The sequence below is a fragment of the Camelus bactrianus genome, chromosome 13 (assembly GCF_048773025.1).
Source record: "Camelus bactrianus isolate YW-2024 breed Bactrian camel chromosome 13, ASM4877302v1, whole genome shotgun sequence".
In the NCBI taxonomy this organism is placed as follows: Eukaryota; Metazoa; Chordata; class Mammalia; order Artiodactyla; family Camelidae; genus Camelus; species Camelus bactrianus.
The window spans coordinates 59,532,796-59,553,936 of NC_133551.1; the positions used below are offsets into that span (position 1 = coordinate 59,532,796).

Genomic DNA, 21,141 nt, shown 5'->3' on the forward strand with positions numbered 1-21,141 from the left:
ATTTACAGCAGCTTTATTCATAATTGCTAATACTTGGAAGCAACAAAGATGTCCTTCAGTGGGTGAATGGATAAGTAAACTGTAGTACATCCTGACAACAGAGGTATAATGGGTTGCCAAAGGCTAGGGGAGAGAGAAATAGGGAATGACTGCTAATGTGTAAGATGTTTCTTATTAGAGTAACAACAAAGTTCTGGAATTAAATAATGATGGTGAATATATGAAAACTCACTGAATTGCACATTTTTGAATGGTAAGTTTTATGGTATATAAATTATATCTGAATTTTTAAAAAAGGGATACTCGGGGAGCAAGTGCATATGAAGAAAAGAATACTACACAAAGTAAGAGAAAGCCAAGGATCATGTTCTGTCTCTGCCATGAATTGGTCAAGTCACTCACTCCAGATTTGGGGGCCACAGTTCCCTTATCTCTAAATGAGAAGACGGGCCAAACGATTTCTGCAGCCTCTTCTGGATTTGACTACTAGCTTTGACTATTAATTACCAAGCACAATAAACATGCAAGTCTAATAATTCAAAAACCTAAAGCACTCGAAGATAAGAATAAGTAAAGTGGGGATTAGATTTGGTATGTCAGAGAAGGGCAAATTATACCAAGGTCAGAACAGCACAAGAAGGAAATAAAAGAGAGAGAAACCATTTAACAAATGAGAAAAGTAAATTAGGTAAGGTCAAGAAAGCTAAGGCTAGTAATTGATCAGATAAGCAGTAGAGAGCTATAATAACTCTTAAGGTGATAAATCACCTAACTCAATGGAAGCTCTATTTAAGGAAGATAAATACGGCAGGATAAACTGGAAAGGAAAGTGCAAGATCAACTAAACAGTTAATACACAGATCTTGGTTTCTAATACTACTCTCCAATAAAAGGAACAGGGCTTTCTGGAGAAATAACTGATTCTGGGACTAGGGGAGGAATTATGCAAGATAAGCAGGGAGTATCCTGTAATGCCAGAAAGTAAGAAAGTGTTAACACACACACACACACACACACAAACATGCACACTGATGAGAGTATGTCAAAGGAAACTAGAGGCCAATTAAAAGAGCTCCCAATGGCCAAAGTTGGAACAATTTGAACAACAAAATAAAGTAGTATTGAATTGTAATCTGAAGTATAAAATAAATCCTCGTATCAGCATGAATCCACACTGATATAAATAAATGGTTGAATAAATAAATGGAGGAAAACAGACAAATCGTTGGTGCAGAATTCCAAATAATTCAGGTAGACACTATGCCCTCAAGGAAGTGAGCATTAACACTCCACTCCTAAAGTGAGGGCTGTGATTTTCTTTCAAAGAGTACAGCAAAGAAATGAAAGGATAAAAAGAGAAATTATATAGTAGGGAAACCTGACAAACTGCTTTGAATCAAGATCAAGGTCATTATCAACAATGATAAGTCATGTAACAGTTATGTACCCTTATTAGGATATAATGAAAACGGCACTTTACCTCTATGGTTTCCTCCCAAAATCCTATTATCCAAGTCTTCATGAGAAAAACATCTAACAAATCCTGTTTAAGGTAGATTCTACAAAATATCTGACCAGCAATCTTCAAAACTACCAAGACCATCAAAAATAAGGAAAGTTGGAGAAACTGCCACAACCAAGAGGAGCCTAAGGAGACACTGCTACTAAATGTCATGTGGTACCCCGGATGAGCTCCAAGAACAAAAAGAAGGACATCAGAAAAAACTGAGGAAATCTGAAAATATGCAGTATGGACTTTAGTTAATAATAACATATCAATATTGGTTTAATAATTTTAACATATGTAACCATACTACATAAAATATTCATAATATGGGAAACCGTGTGTGAGGTATACAGAAACGCTCTGTACAATCTTCATAATCATCTTATAGCTCTAAAACTATTCCAAAATAAAAGTTTACATATAAAAAAAAGTTAACACAATTTAGCCCTGGTCTGAGTTAGTGCTCTGTCAGCAAGAATGCAAACAAAAGGACAAATCTAAGACATATTAAAATGAAAGACATAACTTGATGACAAAGAGGATACAATGGGTGAAGGATATAAAGAAGTGAAATATTAAACCAAGGTTTCAAGTCTGGGGAAAGGAACAATACTCTTGCCATTATTAAAAAAAAAAAAAAAACAATGAAACAGCAAAGATAGGACTGGAGACAATAAAGCTGGCTTTAGAAATGCCTACTGAATATCTCCCTTACCCATCCCTCCCTTAAACATATTCCTCCTCCTATATTTAACCTGCACTGGTCAATGGCAGCACCATTCATTTCCTCATTCATCCATTCATCTAGTCTCACAGGCAGTAAACTGGTCTCTAAATATTTAAAAATGAGTAAAACAGATATGGTCCTTGCCTTCATAGTCTTACAGTCTAGCAGGAGAGGGAGAAATTAAACAAGAAATTACAAAGGTATTGAGTATTACAGAGAAGTGAAGAATGCAAAGGTTATGCAACAAGCAAACCTAATCATATGCCCTGTCCCTCAAACAAAAAAACCTAGGGGTCCGTGGCCTCACTTCATATAACCAATGCATCCTCAAATGAAATTTAACCTAACTCCTCTATATCTCTTATTTCATCCTTTCCACTGTCACTTTCTAGGTTCAGGCCCCAATTATCTTTGTTCTGGTTTAACATAGTAGCCTTTTATTTTGTCTTCCTGCCTCCAGTTTCAGTCCTTTCCCATTTGTCCTCCACAGAGCCACCAGAGTATTTCAATAATATAATCTGCTTATGGCTCACCATATGTTTCAGAACAAAGTTTAAATCCCTTAATAATGGCATCCGTGATTCTACATGATCTGATTTCTCACTACTTCATCTCTCTCCACACTCTGGGACAGAGAATTACTCAAAGTTCTCCTAACATATTTCTCTTTTTCATGCCTTTGCACTTACAGTTCCCTCTGTCTGAAAAGCTCTTCACACACACTCCTTTCCAATCAGACAGGCTAATTCCCAAGTGTCCTTCAAGAATCTACTACTCAGAGTCACTTCTTGGAAGGCGCTTTCTGGCCACTCCCTTGTCCCTAGTAGAATTTGCTTTCCTTCCTTGATTTTCCTTCTCTGTAATCCCATAATATTCTTATCTTCTTACAGAGCTATTCCCAATTTGGTAGTTTCTTTGAGGGTAGGAACTGTGCCTCGTTCATCTCTGAAATCCTTATTTCTAGCACAATGACTAGCAAAGAATAAGATACTGGATAGACGAATGGTGGAGGGAGGTGATGACATAAAATATCCAAATGGAGTTATCCCACAGACAGTAAAAAGACAGAACTGGAACATGTTGTCAAGATTGGAAAATGTAGATCTTAGAGTCAACTGCTTCAGGTAGTAGTAGAATCTCTAAGAATGGATAAAATCTGAGAAAAATAGAAGATGAAATACAGAAGAAAAAAAAAGCAAACAGTTTCTCAGTGTGTGAAGGGTTATTTTTTATACACAAAAATAAAAACCTGTTTGCCTTGGTCACAATTTTCACATAGAACGTTGTCTCTGATGAGAATCAATGATCTATCATTACACCTGCTTTTCTAGATGATTTAAAATAAAGTAGAAAAGGGGGGAGGGTATAGCTCAGTGGTAGAGTGAATGATTAGCATGCATGAGGTCCTAGGTTCAATCCCAGTTTCATTAAAAATAAACTTTAAAAAACCTAAATACCTCCCCCCAAAAAACAAACAAACAAAAAATAAATAAAATAAAATAAAGCAGAAAAGAAATCTAAATGAGAAATCATTTGGCTATTTTAAAATTTAGCAATAATGGGAGTAAGCAAAAAGAAAAAAAAACAAACAAAAAGACCTTTTTAAAAAAAATCAATAGTTATTGAACATGTCTAAGATTTCTAGGTGCTATATGACAAAGTACAAGACTAAGTCCCCACACTTAAATTTATATTCTTGTTGGAAAGATGTCATATACAGATAAAATGGTACAAGGTAGTATAAATCACATACACATGCAAAAGTTTTCAGAAGAAAATAAAAGAAATCCTTTTTTGATAAGAATCAATTTTCCCTAATTATTTATCTTTTTAAAAATTTGGATTTTCATCCTAGGGGGACCAAGTCCCAGCCCTCATGGTATTTTTATCCTAGTTGGTGAGATAGACAGTAAACAAATATAGCATAATAGTTGGGAGCTCAGGACAAATAACCCAAAATGTAAATTTCTGATACATCATTTACAATTTACATGACCTTCAACTTTTGTTTTAAGTAATTATACTGGAGATAAAAATAAATTCAATGTTGGGATTAGTATATTTATAGAAATACAGGGATTAGTATATTTATAGAAAAATACATTTTTTTCTACATAGAATCAAGACTACTAGTGAATTAAAAAGTTAATCTCAGCATCTCTAAAGTTACACTGTGAATATAGCTCTGTAACTATCACACTGAAGAACTCCACTGATCAAATGCAAAAAGAGGCAGAAAAATCTAAAATCTTAACTACAGAGTGAATTGTGTATCTAATTCCTTCCCAGGAGGCATCAAAGTTTTGATAGCACAACACTATCCTCAGTACAGTTTTATTTCTAACAATATAAACCTGTTCCCAGCTTAAAACTGGAGAGAGAAATCTGTATGATTTTATGGCAAAAGTAAGATAATTGAACCTAGCAATGCAAAGAAGCACCTACTTCACAGGTAAAAAGAAATTAGGGTGAAACTTGGCTGTTTTCCTAAGAGTTTATTTTGAGCCACTCTCCTTGGGGATTTCCTTCATATTTGTTCACATAAGAATCTGTGACTGTGAAATCTTTAGAGTGATTTTTGGCAAGCATACTCCTGCTTGTCCTTATCAGAAATAGGTGGTGATATTGGTAAAAATTTAAAAAAAAAATTGGGTTTTCATAAATTGAGCTTTTCTAAAGAGATTCAGTGTGTTTACAATGTAACTACATAAAAGCCAGAACATTGCCTCCTGATGGGGATGGGTAGGCAGGGATTAGTAGGAAAGGGACATGTGGGAACTCCCTGAGGTTATGATAATGTTCTATATTAGTCGTTCTCAAATCCCCAGACCAGCATCATTGGCATCACTGGGGACTTGTTAGAAATGCAAATTCTCAGGCCCCACTCCAGACCTACTGAATCAGAAACTCTCAAGATAGGGCCCAGTAATCAGCTTTTAAAAGCTCTTCATAAATAGAAAATCGCCCGTCATCAGAACACTACAGCAATAACTACCACAGGCAAGATCCCTGATGAAGACTAAAATTAGTTGGTGAAACTTTAAAGAGAAACATGGTATTTGCATAACTTCGAAGTATCTCCCCCAAAATATTTATTAGTGTGGTGGTTTTTACATATATCCATAAATTCTTTCATACTTCCCCCTCCAGGAGATGGGGCTTGATTCCTGCCACCTTGAATATAGGCTAGACTTAGTGATCCACTTTTTAGGATAATATGGAAAAGACCAAAAAAAAAAGTAACTTTACAGCAAAGAAACCTGGCAGACACTATCTTAACCAGTAATAATGACTATTGACACCATATATCTCTTGACACTGTGTGATGAGGACACATCACCTCTGTGCTGTTCTTCCGAAAACACACAACCTATCTAACCGTGGGGAAAAAAAATTCAAAATAAGGGACATTCTACAAAATACCTGGCTAGTACTCTTGAAAACTACTGAAGTCAGAGGGAAAAAAAAACAAAGTCAGGAAAGGCAAAGAGAATAAAGGCAACTTTTATTCTGTACATGAGACCCCTGGGCACCCAGCTGAAATTTTGCTTACACCGGAGGAAACCACAGCTCTGGCTGAAAACCAAGATGAGGATTCACTAGATGATCCAAATCTTCATTTGAATATTGAGGAGTTAAACAAAGTTTATGGAGAAAAGTGAAGAACTGTACAATTCTCTCATGAATTGCCACTGGCAGTCTCTGGATACAGTTCCCTCTGAAATCCCAGATGGGACCCCAAAAAAGCAAGATGTTCATTAAGCTACCCAATTATCATATTAACTGCATCTTGTTTTGTTTTTGTTTTAAAAAATTCTCCCAGGATTGTACTTGATTCTGTATGTAAATACAGATTTCCAGGACTTAAATGTGATTGACATGAGAGAATGTAATGCAACCAAACTTTACCAGCACTAAACTTTACTAGTCATATACTAGAGGAGACTAAGGAAGACATGACCACTAAATGCAATGTAGGGGGGAGGTGGGTATAGTTAAGTGGTAGAGTGTATGCTTAGCATGCACAAGGTCCTTGGTTCAATCTCCAGTACCTCCATAAAAAAACAAAACAAACCTAATTATCCCCTCAAACAAATAAATAATTTTAAAAAATAAATAAATAAAAAATAAATGCAATGTAGTATCCTAGATTAAATCCTGGAACAGAACAAAAGACAACAGTGGAAAAACTGAAATAAACTGTAATTGTTAATAGTATTGTGTCAATGTTAATTTCTTACTTTTGGTAAATGGACCAAGTTTATGAAAGATGTTAACATTATGGGAAACTGGATAAAGAGTATGAGAACTCTCAATACTATCTTTTCGAGGCTTCTGTAAAGGTGATTCTAATGCATACTAGAGTTTGAGAACCATTGTTTTATATCATGTTTTACAATATGATAGGGATGTGGGTTACACAGTATATGTACTTATCAAAACTCACTGCTCACTTTAACATTTGTACATTTCATCATATGTAAATTATGCCTCAAAATTAAATAACTGTAAAAATCTAATCACAAAATGTTTCCCCTCCCCCTGCCCCTGCCCACAACATACAAAATTTTGAGAAGTAAACTGCTGCTTAATAATGGTAATGATTCCTTCTAGAATTGGTTTAAAAATAAATTCACATAAGTTAGTCAAGTATTTCACCATGTATAAGATAATAATTCATATAGAAAAGAGTCAGTTCTATATATTGTTAATTTCATAATTAGGTTAAGATTGACTCTTAAAGTTTACTTACCCCAAAAAACAAATCAATAATGAAAATCTCAACGGAAAGTATTAAAGCAGGGTCTGGTACACAGCAGGAATTACCTCAACTCTTGATTCCTCTTTAACTATAGTAAGATTGCATCTAATTCTCAAGTATACATAATCACAAAAATATCAGACCAAAGTTATCAATAGATTTCCGGTGTAATCCTTACCAAAAATTATAAGGAAAAAAAAAGATGTCTCATCTTTCTATTCCATACCTGGATTCTCACTCTTCCTATTATCTCAAAATAGAAACAATTGCTCTTTCACTTTATAAGGATCTTGCTACTCAAAAAGTATTGCCCAGACCAGCAGAACAGGCATCTTCATGGACATGTTACATGGCAGAATCCCAGGCCCCATCCCAGATCTACTGTATTCAAATCTGCATTTTCACAGATCTTCAAGTGATCTGTACACACATTAAGGCTTAAGAAATACTAAAATAGAACATAATTAACTTCAGTATGATTTCACAAAAAAAATTTACATAAGAATACCATAGTAAAAGTTCAATTATTTAGATGACGATTATGACTTGTGAAATCTGAACAGGATGAAATGATGTGACTGCTTCACCCATAACAGAGTTCCAAGTCTAATCACTATGGTATAAGACCAATTTTGAAGTCAGCGAAGCCTAGATTTAAGTCTTAGCCCCCAAGTAATTAGCTATATGACCTTTAGACAAGTTACTTCACTTCTTCTAGCCTCAGTTTACTAATTTGTTAAGGGAAAATACCACCACCTGACTCTATAAGAATTAAGATTGCTATAAGAATATTAAGTGCTAAGCCCAAGGATACTCAAAAAATCTTACTTCCACCTTTCTGCTTTTGAACAGGACAAGACAGAGCCAGAGACAAATGCTGCTATCTATTCATCATCAAAATAGAATGAATACAGCAAATATGTTTTGATTCAAAATGCTTTTCTGTTGTAGCCTTTTACTGATTCAAGCTCAAATGTTAAAAAGATATTTTAAAAAAGAAAGTTCAGTTGTTCAACTGTGACACATACATATCAGACATTTTTCAATATGATCTAGAAATCTTTTTTAAATTTTAAATTTAGTTCTTAGAATAGAGTATATTATGCAAAATAATGCACTAAGAAATAAATTACCAGGCCTATAATTAAATTTGGATTAAAAGATGTAGTGGTACTTTAAAACTAAAATAAATAAATAAACACACAATTTATGCAAACTAAATATACTCAGCTCAAAAGCTAACTATACTGTGCTCTCAATATTTAAATCTAATAAAATATTTAGACTTTTATTTATAAACAAGAGTATGTGCCTTGGAAAAAAGCTTTAGTTCTACTGTCACTAACTTCTCACATTTCTCTGTCCTACTTGTAAATTCTTCACCCCCCATAAAGTCAGCCCAAAAAAACTGTAGGTAACCAATACTACTGATAAGATACCAAGGTCATAGTATCATGGAGCAAGTTTACATCGAAGTGATTTGTAGAGCATATGGTCTTTTAGTACTGTATTTGATTTATACTAACACCAAAAGAAGAGATGAACAGAATTAAAACGTGTATGAAAGAATAAATGTACTGAGGTCCTGAAAAAATAGACTATTTAGTCTGAAACTGAACAGAGAAGACATCTCAGGCTGAAAGATACATATCAACCTCAGGCTTGACGTGTTTTTTATCCCCACACTAATATGAACAAAAACTATTTGTGAAAGAAAAATGTCTGCATTTGTTTGGGAGTGGCAAGTTTTAAAAAAAAAAAAAAGCCTTTGCAGTCAAGGGTGACCAATGAGTCCTGCATACTCCTGGAAGAAAAGATACTATAGAAATGTACACAAATAAACTTATAATTTAACATTAAATCCCAGTGACTCACAAGCAGTAACTTATAATAAACAATTGTAATCAATGATTGTAACACAGAAAAAGCATTTTACAACCTCCTGGTTAATATCTTAAGATTATATACTATGCAGAGGTAGATTAACTGTGAAACTAAAGAAGCTTAAGCTTTAGGGGCCTCATTTGTATTGGCCCCTCCCAAGGCCACATGGTAAGGGAAAGACTTAATTATCTGTCTATAGTTTCTATAGAAATTGATACTACAAAGTCATAATACGAAAATCTTTAGCAGTATGACTATAGGAGAGAAATCATACCAGTGTATCAGGCAGTTAATGAATAAAAAAATGTTATGCTATTTTTCTGAATTTTGTGATATTTGTGTTTTTTAGCTTTTAAAATATGCAATTTGTTGTGATTTATTTTCTCACTCTAAATATGTTTTAATCTCTAATTTTGTATTTATAACTTTGTATTCTTTTTCTTCTAAAAGTCTCTGTTATTAAGCATTTTGAATATTGATGGAATAATTTAGCCTTCCTCATACTTTTAGTACTAAAAACCCGTTTAAAGATCTCTCCTTCTATCACAGATCTTGGATATTATTCATAACTAGGTACAGTAAACCGAGGCACGGATCAAATTTCAGTAGAATTTTATTTAGAACTTTTATTTCTAAAATCATATTCAGCCAGAGAGAAGTAACAAGCAAAAAAAGTGATGAAATGGAAAAGAACATTTCATGGATAGGGGGTATAATCTATAGAAAAACAGAGATTTATTTGCAATGACATTATTTAAGCAAGATGGGATACAGTAAGAACATAATCAAAAATAATTTTGTAAGCTGTTGGCAATAGTGAAGACAGCTGACAGAAAACAGAAGACCATTCAATCAAAGAGAAAAACATGGTTAAAAACAGCCAAAGACAGTTCCTCAAAATGTTAACACAGTTACCACATGACCCAGAAATTTCACTCCTATGGACATACTCAGGAAAAATGAAAACATATGTTCACACAAAAATTTGTGCATGAATATTCACAGTAGCATTATTCATGATAGTCAAAAAGTGGAAGCAACTCAAATGTCCATCAGCTGATAAATGGATAAATAAAATGTAGTATAATCATATAATGGAATATTACCCAGCAATAAAAAGGTATGAACTATTGATACACTACCACATGGATGAACCCTGAAAGCGCTATGCTAACTGAAAGATGCCAATCACAAAAGGTTACATATCATAGTATGATTCCAATTATATGAAACATCCGGAACTGGCAAATCTATAGAGACACAAAGTAGTTAGTGGTAACCTAGTGCTGGGGTTGCAGGGTGGGGAATGGGGATTGATTGCTAATGGGTACAGGGGTTCTTTTGGAGGGGACAAAAATGTTCTAAAATTAGATTCAGGCTGTACACACTAGAAAACTTTGAAATGTATACTTTAAATGAGTAAATTATATGGTATGATAATTATATCTCAATAAAGCTGTCAAAAAAAAAAAAAGCCAAGGTCAGAACAAATATAAATCAAAAAGAAGCTGGATTTTTAAAAAATGTCATTTAAGATAATAGTAATAACTAGTTCCTATTCATTGTATCCACTGTGTGCTGGAACTATAATTTCAATTTCAGCACACAGTGGAACAGTTAAGCATATTACATATTATTTCCAGTCTTTCCAGCAGTTCTAAAAGGTAGGTACGTCATGTTAAATGTTATATAAATTTAACAAATGAAGAAACCAAAAAACAGAGAGGATAAATAATTTGCCCAAATACACACAGCTAAACCAAGTCTGTGACTCCGAAGGTCTTTGACCCTGTTATACTTTCCCTATCTTAAAAACAAGCCCAGGAACCTCGTATCAATAGTCTAGTTCTAGCTATATCTCCTTCTGGTATTTACAGTCTGCGATACAAAGGACACCTCCCTAACATTTAAACTTAGCCAGCTCAGGGCACCAGGTGTTGCATCTCAATCACACGAAGCTATGTGTATCACCACTGTCTTCAGCCAAACTTTGGACTCGATTAAGGACTAGGATCTCTTCAAGCAAAACTCTGAGATAAAATTACAACAAACTTAAAGAATAGTTTCTTAGATATGAAATGATGTTAAGAATAAAAAAAAAATGGGGAAGGAATATTTATTGAGACCTAATTTGTGCCAAATCACTGAGCTATGATCAGAAATTATATAATCTGGGGTAAATAGTTAAAAGGAAGCCCCCCTCCCGTGTCTACCCCCAAACTCCTCTACTGTTTGTTTTTTTCTGTGAATGGTAATTAATTCTATGGGTACCATAGTTAAGGGGTGTATAGACCTGGTGTGGATCACAAGCAAGAAGTGTCTCCTCTCTCAAATATAACCAGAGGCTGGCAAAACAGAGAACATTTTTTTTCCTAGGTCTTCTCCAGGTTTAGAGCAATCTGTATATGCTGTAGGCACTCCTAGGTAGAACTGTTAGTGGAAATGGCTTCTGCCACTGGAAGGCAGACGTGTGTTGCAGTCAAGAGGGGAGGCATCCCAAAAGAGGACCACAAATTAAAGAGGAGTTTTAACTTGTTAGCCAGATTATATAGAAGCATCCTAGTAACTGTGTGCTTATTCTCCTTTTGTTACCTCCCAGCCCTCAGTAAAGTACAAAATGTTCCAGCATGGTCTCAGCTGTGTAGTACAGGAGTATTAAGAGAAGACTCATCTCTGGGACAGAAAATTAAAGAGAAAGCAACACTCCCTGAGGTCAGCAAGGGATCCCCCAAGGGAAAGGTGAAACTTTAGGAAAAGAAGTCCTTGCTGGGAGCTCCAATTATTCCACCCAATGCACGTAATCTCCTTTTAAAGCCAACTCTGGAGGATCCTGGCTTTTATTTACTAAGATAGAAAGCAGTATTTTCCTATCAAAAACAACCTTACTGTAAACCCGGGTCTGTCTGATTCCAAAATCCATATCATTATTGGCTGCTACATCACACTGCCTCTGAAATACTATTAATAGAAAACTGTTCAGCAAAAGTATGGGAGAGAATCATTTAAGAAGCAAAGGAGTCATGTATAACTGAAAAATTGTGCTCTACAATGGAATTTGACACAACATTGTAAAATGATTATAAATCAACAAAAAATGTTAAAAAAAAAAAAAAAGAAGAAGAAGAAGAAGCAGCAGCAAAGGAGGAGGAAGGAAGAAAGGGAGGGAGGGAGGGAAAGGGAAGGAGGAAAAGGGAAAGAGAGAGGAATTTCTCCAAAGCAATAAAAACTCATTATGGATTGAATGCCAAAGATGGAAATATTTAAATTTAATATATGCACCTAGTCAGCACAAATGAAGGGCAGTACTTGTTATCTAGCTAACATTTGATATGTGTTAATTCTCTTCCTCAGAAACAGACAAGAGCTAAGTAGAAAAATGCTACCTTAAGCTTTAGCTTTTGAAGAAGTTCAAGTGTAATGATATTAGAACAGATATCCAATAACAACAAACTCTACATTTCCTTATTGAAAAAGTATGTCATAGGTAAAAAGAACCCAAAATGGGGGCGACTATAAAGTTATACATCAGTTCTGTTTCAAACAAAAAGAGGAACACACTATCTCACTTCTCCAATACATTTAAATACAAAAATATATGGAAATTTATGAATTCATTAAACGGCAAAATCATTTGCTTTTTTAATTTACTTTATGACAATAAGGTATATCTTTCTGTATCTGCTAAAAGTCAGGAAGATTCAAGCCACTTCAGATTTCAGGTGGCTTGTATACAAGCTTCACTACAAAAATACCCTCCCAACGAACATCGGCCAAACCTCTTCCTGTTTTCAACCTTGTATGTTTACTTTCACATCTGCTGTAAAAGATAAAAGCAACAATGGAGACATCAACCACATGATTGTGTTCTACTAGTCCGGAAATGAAGCTATGAAGCTAGAGTTGCTGTGAAATGGGTTTTTAGAATACTCACATATAAGCTTAAAAATGTTACAGTAAATCTGAATGAAATTCAAAGACCATCACTAGACAAAACCACATATATGTCTAGAGAGTTATATTTATTTACTTATATATAATAATCATATAGACACACAGGTGCCCAATTTAAGTACAAAAAGATATGGGTCAAAATGTAAAAATTCTTCTTAACTAAAGATTATTTTTCCCTATCTTCAGATTTTATCAAGGGGGAAGGGGAAGTAACATTTACTGAATATCTGCATATGACAGGCACACTCAAAGGTTTGTTTTTGTTTGTTATTATTATGTATTCTGTGTAATATGGATATTAGCCTCATTTTATAGAAGAGTAAACTAAGGCATAGAAAAGTATTTTCACAAGATCACAATCATTAAGAAATCATTAACTCTGACAGAAGGCCTGCATCCTTCCTTCCTAACATGTTCAAGTTGTACCAGGTAAAGGTGCGAAAGTAAAGAATTGGCTTTGAGGTCAATTTTCACTTGCTCGTTGTGTAACTTTGGACAAGTTACTTAACTTTTTTTTTTTGCAAGTTACTTAACTTTTAACCTGCTACTTAAAATGTAAAATGGGATGATTCACACCTACTTCACAGGATTGTGATGAGGTTTAAATGTAAAAATAATGGCTAACATTCATCTGGTGCCAGACACTATTCTAAGTACCTCACATATATTAACTCATTTAATCATCATAGCAATCTTAAAAGGTAAGTATTTTTTATCATCCACATGTTATGAAATGAGTAAATTGAAGTACAGAAGTTAAGTAATTTGCCCAAGGTTACCACCAGATAAAGAGTGATACAAATAGAATTTAAAACCAGGCATTCTAGCCCTGGAGCCTACACACTGCAACAGCTATGTCATACTTATAAAGCACACAGCCCAGAGCTTGGCTCATAATAAGTCATCGATAAATAATAGCATTATTATTTTAACCAGGCATATAATACTACCCAGTAAATCGTGGCTGAAATGTGTTAAACCAAGTAGAAGAGCCAGAATTTTAACCCAGGTTATACTCTGTGCTCTTCCCATAACTACTCGTCTTTCCATGACACAGTGCCTCTATTCCTAAGTTTTTCAGTTATTTCTACTAATACTAGATCACCAAACTTCCTTAGGACAGGGGTCATGTCTTCCACATTTTTGTGATAACATACACCCACAGGGTCCTGCTCGTTGTGGATAATCAATTAATACTTATTAATTGAATGATCATGCCATTCCTCTGCTCAAAATCCTCCCAAGAATTCCCATCTCAGGAAAAAATGTGAAGTCTGTGGAACAGCCAACAAGGTACCACATGAGCTATACTTCCTCCTACCTACAACCTCTCTGAACTCAACTCCTATTATTTTCCCTAGATCATCTCGATCCTGCCATGCTGGCTTAATGTTTCTCAAACACACTTAACCGTCGTACATGCTGCTCTTCTGCCTGGAGAGTACACAAGATGAGAGTGCCCAAGACAGAATGCTCTTCTCCAGATACTATTCAGCACTCTGCTCAAAAGTCACCTTATCCGAAAGGTTGTTTCTGACCACGCTACCTAAAATATCCACCCTGCTTCCTTCCCTCTTTGTCCCCCTTGTTCTGCTTTCCCTGATCCTCACTAAAATCCTGTATTTTATCCCTGATTTGTATACTTTATTATTTGTCTTCTCCCACTAAAATATAAACTCCACAACAATAGACATTTCTAATCTACTTTACTCACTGTTATGTCCCAATGCACTGAGGATAGTGCCTGGTAAATAACAGATGCTCAATAAACATTTATTTAACTAATGGTAGATGGATTAATTGTCAAACAACAAATTATCCCTGAAACTTGGTGGCTTAAAACAACAAACAGTATATCAGTTTCTGTGGGTCAAGAATTCAAGTCACAGTCCAGCTGTCAACCAGGTTTACACCCATCTCAAAGCTCAACTCTGCCTGAAGAATCTCCTTTCAAGCTCACTCACATGGCTGTTGTCAGGCCTCAGAAGATCTGCTTCCAAACTCACTTTTATAGTAGTTATTGACAGACCTGGTTTCTCACCATGTGGGCCTCTCCATAGGCTGCCTGAATGTTCTTAGGATATAGCAGCTGGTGATCCAAGTGACAGGAAAGAGAGTCAGAGAGTACACAAGATGAGAGTGCCCAAGACAGAAACCATAGCCTTTTGTAACCTAATCTTAGAAGTGACATCCCACCACATGTGCTGTATTCTATTCATTAGAAGTAAGTCACTGGGTCCAGGGCACACTCAAAGGAAGGGGTTACACAAGGGCATGAACACCAGGAAGCAGGGATCACTGGGGCCATCTTAAAGCCTGCCTACCACAGTAGACGTAATAAAAATCTGAAAGCAAAACAAAATAAAAACACCTTGCTTTGGCCACCTGATACATTCTTTACACTATTTTAAAATGATGTTATGATCATTATGCAATCATTCACCCCAATGCTAGTCTTTTCAATCTTATGAAACACCAAAGGGAGTACATTAACTATTAAACTATTCTTGTTAGCCCATGTTCGTTAACAGTCATGTTAGAGATACTAGCAAGGAGAAGTCAAAAAAAAAGCATCTGAAGAAAAAAGAATTATTGAATGAATCATGCTGAGTAGATTACATCAATCTTTTTAAAGTATGGACTGAATATTGGTTGTTATTATGTAAATATTGTTTATTTTCTTGGGTATGATAATGATATCGTGGTTATGTCTTTATCCTTCTGAGATGCATACTGAAGTATTTTAGGAGTAAATTGTCATGGTATGTACAACTTACTTTCCAAGAAAAAATGATACACACACACATACACAGAGGCAATCAGAAGTGTCAGAATTATAGCCCAGGCCTTAAATCTTAATTATCCTGGAATTCATTCTCATTACATTTCTACATGTCTAGATGTCCCCTATGTTATGTATCTAGCTACTGTACTGAGCAGTATCTGTGTTTGGGGAGGATGGGGAGGGCAATGAAAGACATGATATTGACCCTCCAGAAGATGACAATCTTATTGGGAAACACCAGTTTTATGTGCAATATAAGACAGCACGTGACACATTTGGTATAGAACAAATAAATTGCTGCAAGAGTTCAGAAAAAGATACCAACAAACCTTAAGAGAATAAAATAACTTTGAAACCTCTCTCTTCTAACAAGTCTCTCATTCTTGGCATCGCTTCCCTTAAATACTTCTCCTTTACTTTATCTACTTGGCAACAAATGACTGATTATTTCCTACCAACAAAATTATCTGAAGACTATCTAAACATAAAACACATGTTTTGCCTGTTTGGAACACAGGATATGATTTTTTAAATAAAACACTATTTACATTTTCAATGGGAAAAAAACCACTAAATATACTATGTAGATTTTCTTGCCTTCAAAAGCAATTGTGTTATTTCAAGTGTTGAGGGTGCCAGAAAGCTTGAAGATTTAAAAATAACCTCACAAAGAGCTCATTTCCAACACCAGATGGAAAGAAATTACTCTAAAGACATGAGTGGGAGGACATACATACAACATCATATGACACCAGGCAAAAGGTTTATATAATTATATAATACCATCAAGATTAGCAGGGCTCTGCAGATAGTAAGTTAGCAATGGTAGTGATTCTCTTATTAAAAATGATAAAAAGACAAGAAACTGCAAGTGGGTGGTAGCAAAAAAAAAAAGCCTTCACTTTTTAAGCTGCCTTCCATGTGTCCCTACTGCATCATGCTGTAATGGTTGGCAGGTAAAATTTGAGGGCTTAAATCCTTGGAGCTCTTGACAGTTCTGCCTGTGTCCATATGGTCAAAACTAGCAGGGGGAATGAATTTCAAAAATCTGTACCAAGTGCATTATCAAGGTGAAACACTTTTCACTTAAATGTATGTAGAATATCAAACTGCTTAATTGAAATACATGTCTGACACATAAATTAAAATAGCATTTCTTTATAAGATGATGTACTCAGACATACAGTTAAGATCCCATTGTGTTAAAAAGATTTTAATAGAGTTACTTAGTTTATGTAATATTAAATAATAGCTGAATAGCAATCACAACTGAACCTTGACATAGTACTACACATTCACAAATTACCAAAAGTATACATTTCTGTTGCACTTGAGGGTCACAGGCTTAAATTTAACCAATTCAAAATAATCCTATGCTTTAATGTTGTTAAATCACTGAGTTTCTCACTCAAAACTTTTACATCATAATGCTATAAGGGTTTAATACTACCAAAATATAATATTAAAGTTTCTGAGTGAATATTAATGCAAAAAGTATCTAAACCTCAGTCTATGTTGTGTCCAGTTCTACAATTCAGACACATAGAGGGTCTACCAAAAGTTTAATTGGATTAGGATGATTTTTTTTTTTGGAGGATAGAAGGCACAAGGAACAGGCAAGCTGCATTTATAAATCACAATTAATTACAGGATACTGTACCATATTTTATTTTATCTTATTATTTTCACCTATTTTCAAAAAGGAATTGAGGTACTTCTGTCCCCATTAATAGATAATACTATTAGATAATATAGTTGACCCTTGAATAACAAGTTTTTGAACAGCGTGGCTTCACTTATACATGATTTTTTTTTCAATAGTAAATATTTCAGCACTACACCATCCAAGGTTGGTTGAATCCTCAGATGTGGAACCACATATATGGAGGAAACTCATATATGGAGGGCCAACTACAAGTTACACACAGATATTCAACTGTGTGGACAGTCAGCACTACTAACCCCTATGTTGTTTAAGGGTCAATTATAATATAAAATTATAGATATACATTAAATGTATATGGAACAATTAGATAATATTAATAGATCATCTACTTCTTCTTCCAATTTTATTTATCAATGTAAATATTTAGTTCCTATCCATTCTATCACACAATCTTGCCTCTTCCTACCCACTCTGCCAAGATTACTTTAATCTTATCCAAACTCCGCTCCACATAGCTCAGAAACGATGTTAATTTTTACAAAAAGAAGCCTAGATTAAGTGGGTAGAAGCAACCCAAAGAGCTCTCAGCCATGGAAGGAAGAGAGTAGCAATTCAATACACAATCATCATTTAATCCACATGGATTTATGTTGGAGATAATCAAGAGATAAGTGCAAAACGAGAACTGGTCTTAATAAATGCAATAATAAAATAATAAATAGTGAAATAAGTAATAAAAGAGAATAATGCCAGAATGGCTCTGGACTTTCTATTTGGAAGGGACTTTTAGGGGTAGCATATTTATTTAGGGTGACTTTGGGGGAAGCTAATGAAGACTAGTGGATAAGGTATATTAAAGTCTCTCCAAGTTTATGAGTTGTATGGGCCACATCATGGTTATGTAGCTTTTTTTTAAAGTTTAAAAAGCAGCCAACCTATTTTTTAACATTTCAAGGTGGGTACAATCTCACTTAAATAAAAATACTCAGCAAAAGTAAGTGTAAACAGACTTTCATCATAATCAGATCCTCCCACTAAACTTTCCTAAAAGTCAACATTTGAAGTAGTGTCAGTGAGGTAGTTAATTCTAAGATCAGCACACAGAATAAAATATCATGTATGACTGAACTATTATGCTGTACACCAGAAACTGACACAACCTTGTAAACTGACTATACCATAAATAAATAAATAAACAAACAAACAAACAAACAAATAAGCAAATAAATATCAAAGTTCTCCTTTCCAATACCTCCAATTTCTGAATACTGTTTATTGCTATAGCTCTTTCTATATCCTTCTCCCTGTGTACTCATTAAATAACAGAAGAGTAAATTAAAATGCTAATCTAACCCACTGTGTGCTCCAGAGTATTTGTTACACTGCATTTTACTGAGCACACCATGAATCTACTCATAAAAAGGACACAAAGTAAGCCACCACTGACATATCAACAAACTTAAATAAATAATAAAAATTAACATATATATTTGAAATCTGGCCCTTCTCTAACTATAAGCTATTATAAATGCAATGAACCTTCCAATAATTTTAGATCCTCTACATAAGTAAGGCTGTAATTGATCAATTCAGAGCTCTTTTTTAAAAGTTTTTAAAAGTTTCATCTTTGGGGGCTTTATTCAGAGGAAAAAAGTACAGTTGTTCATTAGAAAAAACTTACTAGAATTATTGTTTAGCTCACAAATAAAAATAAGGTGATTCTATGCTCAAGCAATAGGGGAAAAAAACAAGTCCTTTAGAGGTAGCAATGAATCTGCATCTGAATATGCATGTGACCAATCACAAATCTGATGAGACTCCTGAAAAACACATTGGCAGCACTTGGCGCTGGCCTGCTTCTTAGATAACAAGAAAACACACTGTGGTCTAAACATCCCCTCCTCTTGATTTCAGAACCAAATTCAGTCCTGATGGCCACTGATATCCTAAAGTTATAAAGTCAGACCACCAATATTAAATTAAATTTGGACATTCAGAAAACAATATAAGCAAGTCCTATCACTCACATCACAAATTACAGATTGCATATTTTAAATCACAACCTACCCATAAGTACATCAAAGTACCTGCAGAGAATTCAAGAACCTGTGACTTAGGCAATACTTCTGACAAGCTTAACTCTGAAGTTTTCTTAGGAACAGGAGGAAAGAAACCAAATACTGTTGTAAGCACACTATCTCCCATAAAATGAATTTATTTAAAATAAAGACCATAAACTAAGGAATAAAATGGAAGGTTGGCTCTGTAATTTCCAAAAATGTTAAACTCAAGCTGCATACAAGAAAACATCACACTGGTGTTTTAAATGTGAGGCATAAATCTGACAAAAGAGAATAACAGGAAAAATATATAGGTCATATCTCAACAAAATGCCACAACCATTTTTTTTTTCAGAAGAGACAGGAATCATTTTAAATCATTTGTTAATTTAGGTATTAGCTCAGAAATATTCTTTAGGGAACAAGAAAGGAGATAAGATGCAAGCACTTCTAAATATGAAAAAGAATGTGTACTATTTTGTCAATATTACATAAATTATTATATCATGTTATTTTATAAATTATATTGATAAGCCTACTTTAAAACATAGGCCTGTTTGCCATACCTACTACTCAGATACAATAAACATGATCTGAGTGTTTAACAAGCACCAGGGAAATGGCCCATAGACCACCAAGAAAGAGAAGAGACGTAGAAAACAAGCAGAGACTCACCTAAAAGATAAAAACTTTCTTCTAGTTAGTTTAGTCTATTTGTTAACAGCCAGAGTTTCCAAGTGTTAACCATGTCAGTTAGTGTTCTTAGCTCTGGGTAGAATGGAAGCCTAAGAGGCTTTCTTAATCTACCATCAGCCATTATTACCACCAAGGGCTGCACACACTGATGGGGCACTTAGGATCTAAATCCTTTTAACAAACATCAGTTAAAATTCAACTGGCTGACCCTATTAATGAAGCTCAAAGAAAACTTAAAACAAAACAAAAAATTCCATCAAGTTCCTTTCACATAAGGAACTTTCCCCACACTTCAGATTACTAATATGGAACATTTTTAAGAGAACTGAAAATAGTCAGAAGGAATATATATATGACAAGCATAGATAGAACCACATGGCCAAAGGTACAGAAAGCATGGGTTATTACTGAGCAGTTCTTTTTGCATGGAAAATACAAGTAATAAGGAGAATAAAGGTGGAAACGTAGGTTGGGGCCATACTGTGCAAGGACATACCTATAAAACATTTGGTTACAAAACATTGATAGAAATGTTGGGAGAATTTCCATGAGGCCTAAAGATTGAAAACATTTATTTCTAAGTCTGAATTCAATTATACAAGGGGGAAAAGTGTAGTTCTGTTACTAGAAGAAAGAGGAATCAGAAGGTTAACATGCTGAGCTTGGGTCTGCAGGTAAGTTCACATTTAGTTGCGGCAAAGATACATCAAACTTCAGTTTCCCCAGGGGTGTAAGAAACATCTCTTTTACCTTAATTATAACCTTCCTGTAGAAAGCACTCTGAATTAGCACCTTTATTCCAAGGCAATCTGATGTTCAGTCATTATATCCATTTTTCAATCTGTCATTTATTGAGTGCTTCTTGTGTGCCATATATTCTGCTATGCACTCCACATGGATTATATTAATGATACCCCAAGAAACTATTTCATAAAATCAAAATGGGTCAGCTAGCAAAGAGCTTAGGTTTCCAAACTTAAAGAAAAGGAAAATGAAGAGTACATCAAGTTTTCATAAAAAGTGAGTTAATGCTACACAACAAAATTGGGATGAGAAGAATTATATAAAGATATACATTATACACAGCATATATATGTGTATAT

The 21,141-nt window shown here is 34.5% G+C and overlaps 1 protein-coding gene across 4 annotated transcripts in view; it reads right to left on the reverse strand.

The window, feature by feature from the left end:
- EPB41 (erythrocyte membrane protein band 4.1) overlaps positions 1 to 21,141 on the reverse strand; it is a 169,176-nt gene that overhangs the window by 126,277 nt on the left and 21,758 nt on the right. The window lies entirely within an intron of this gene.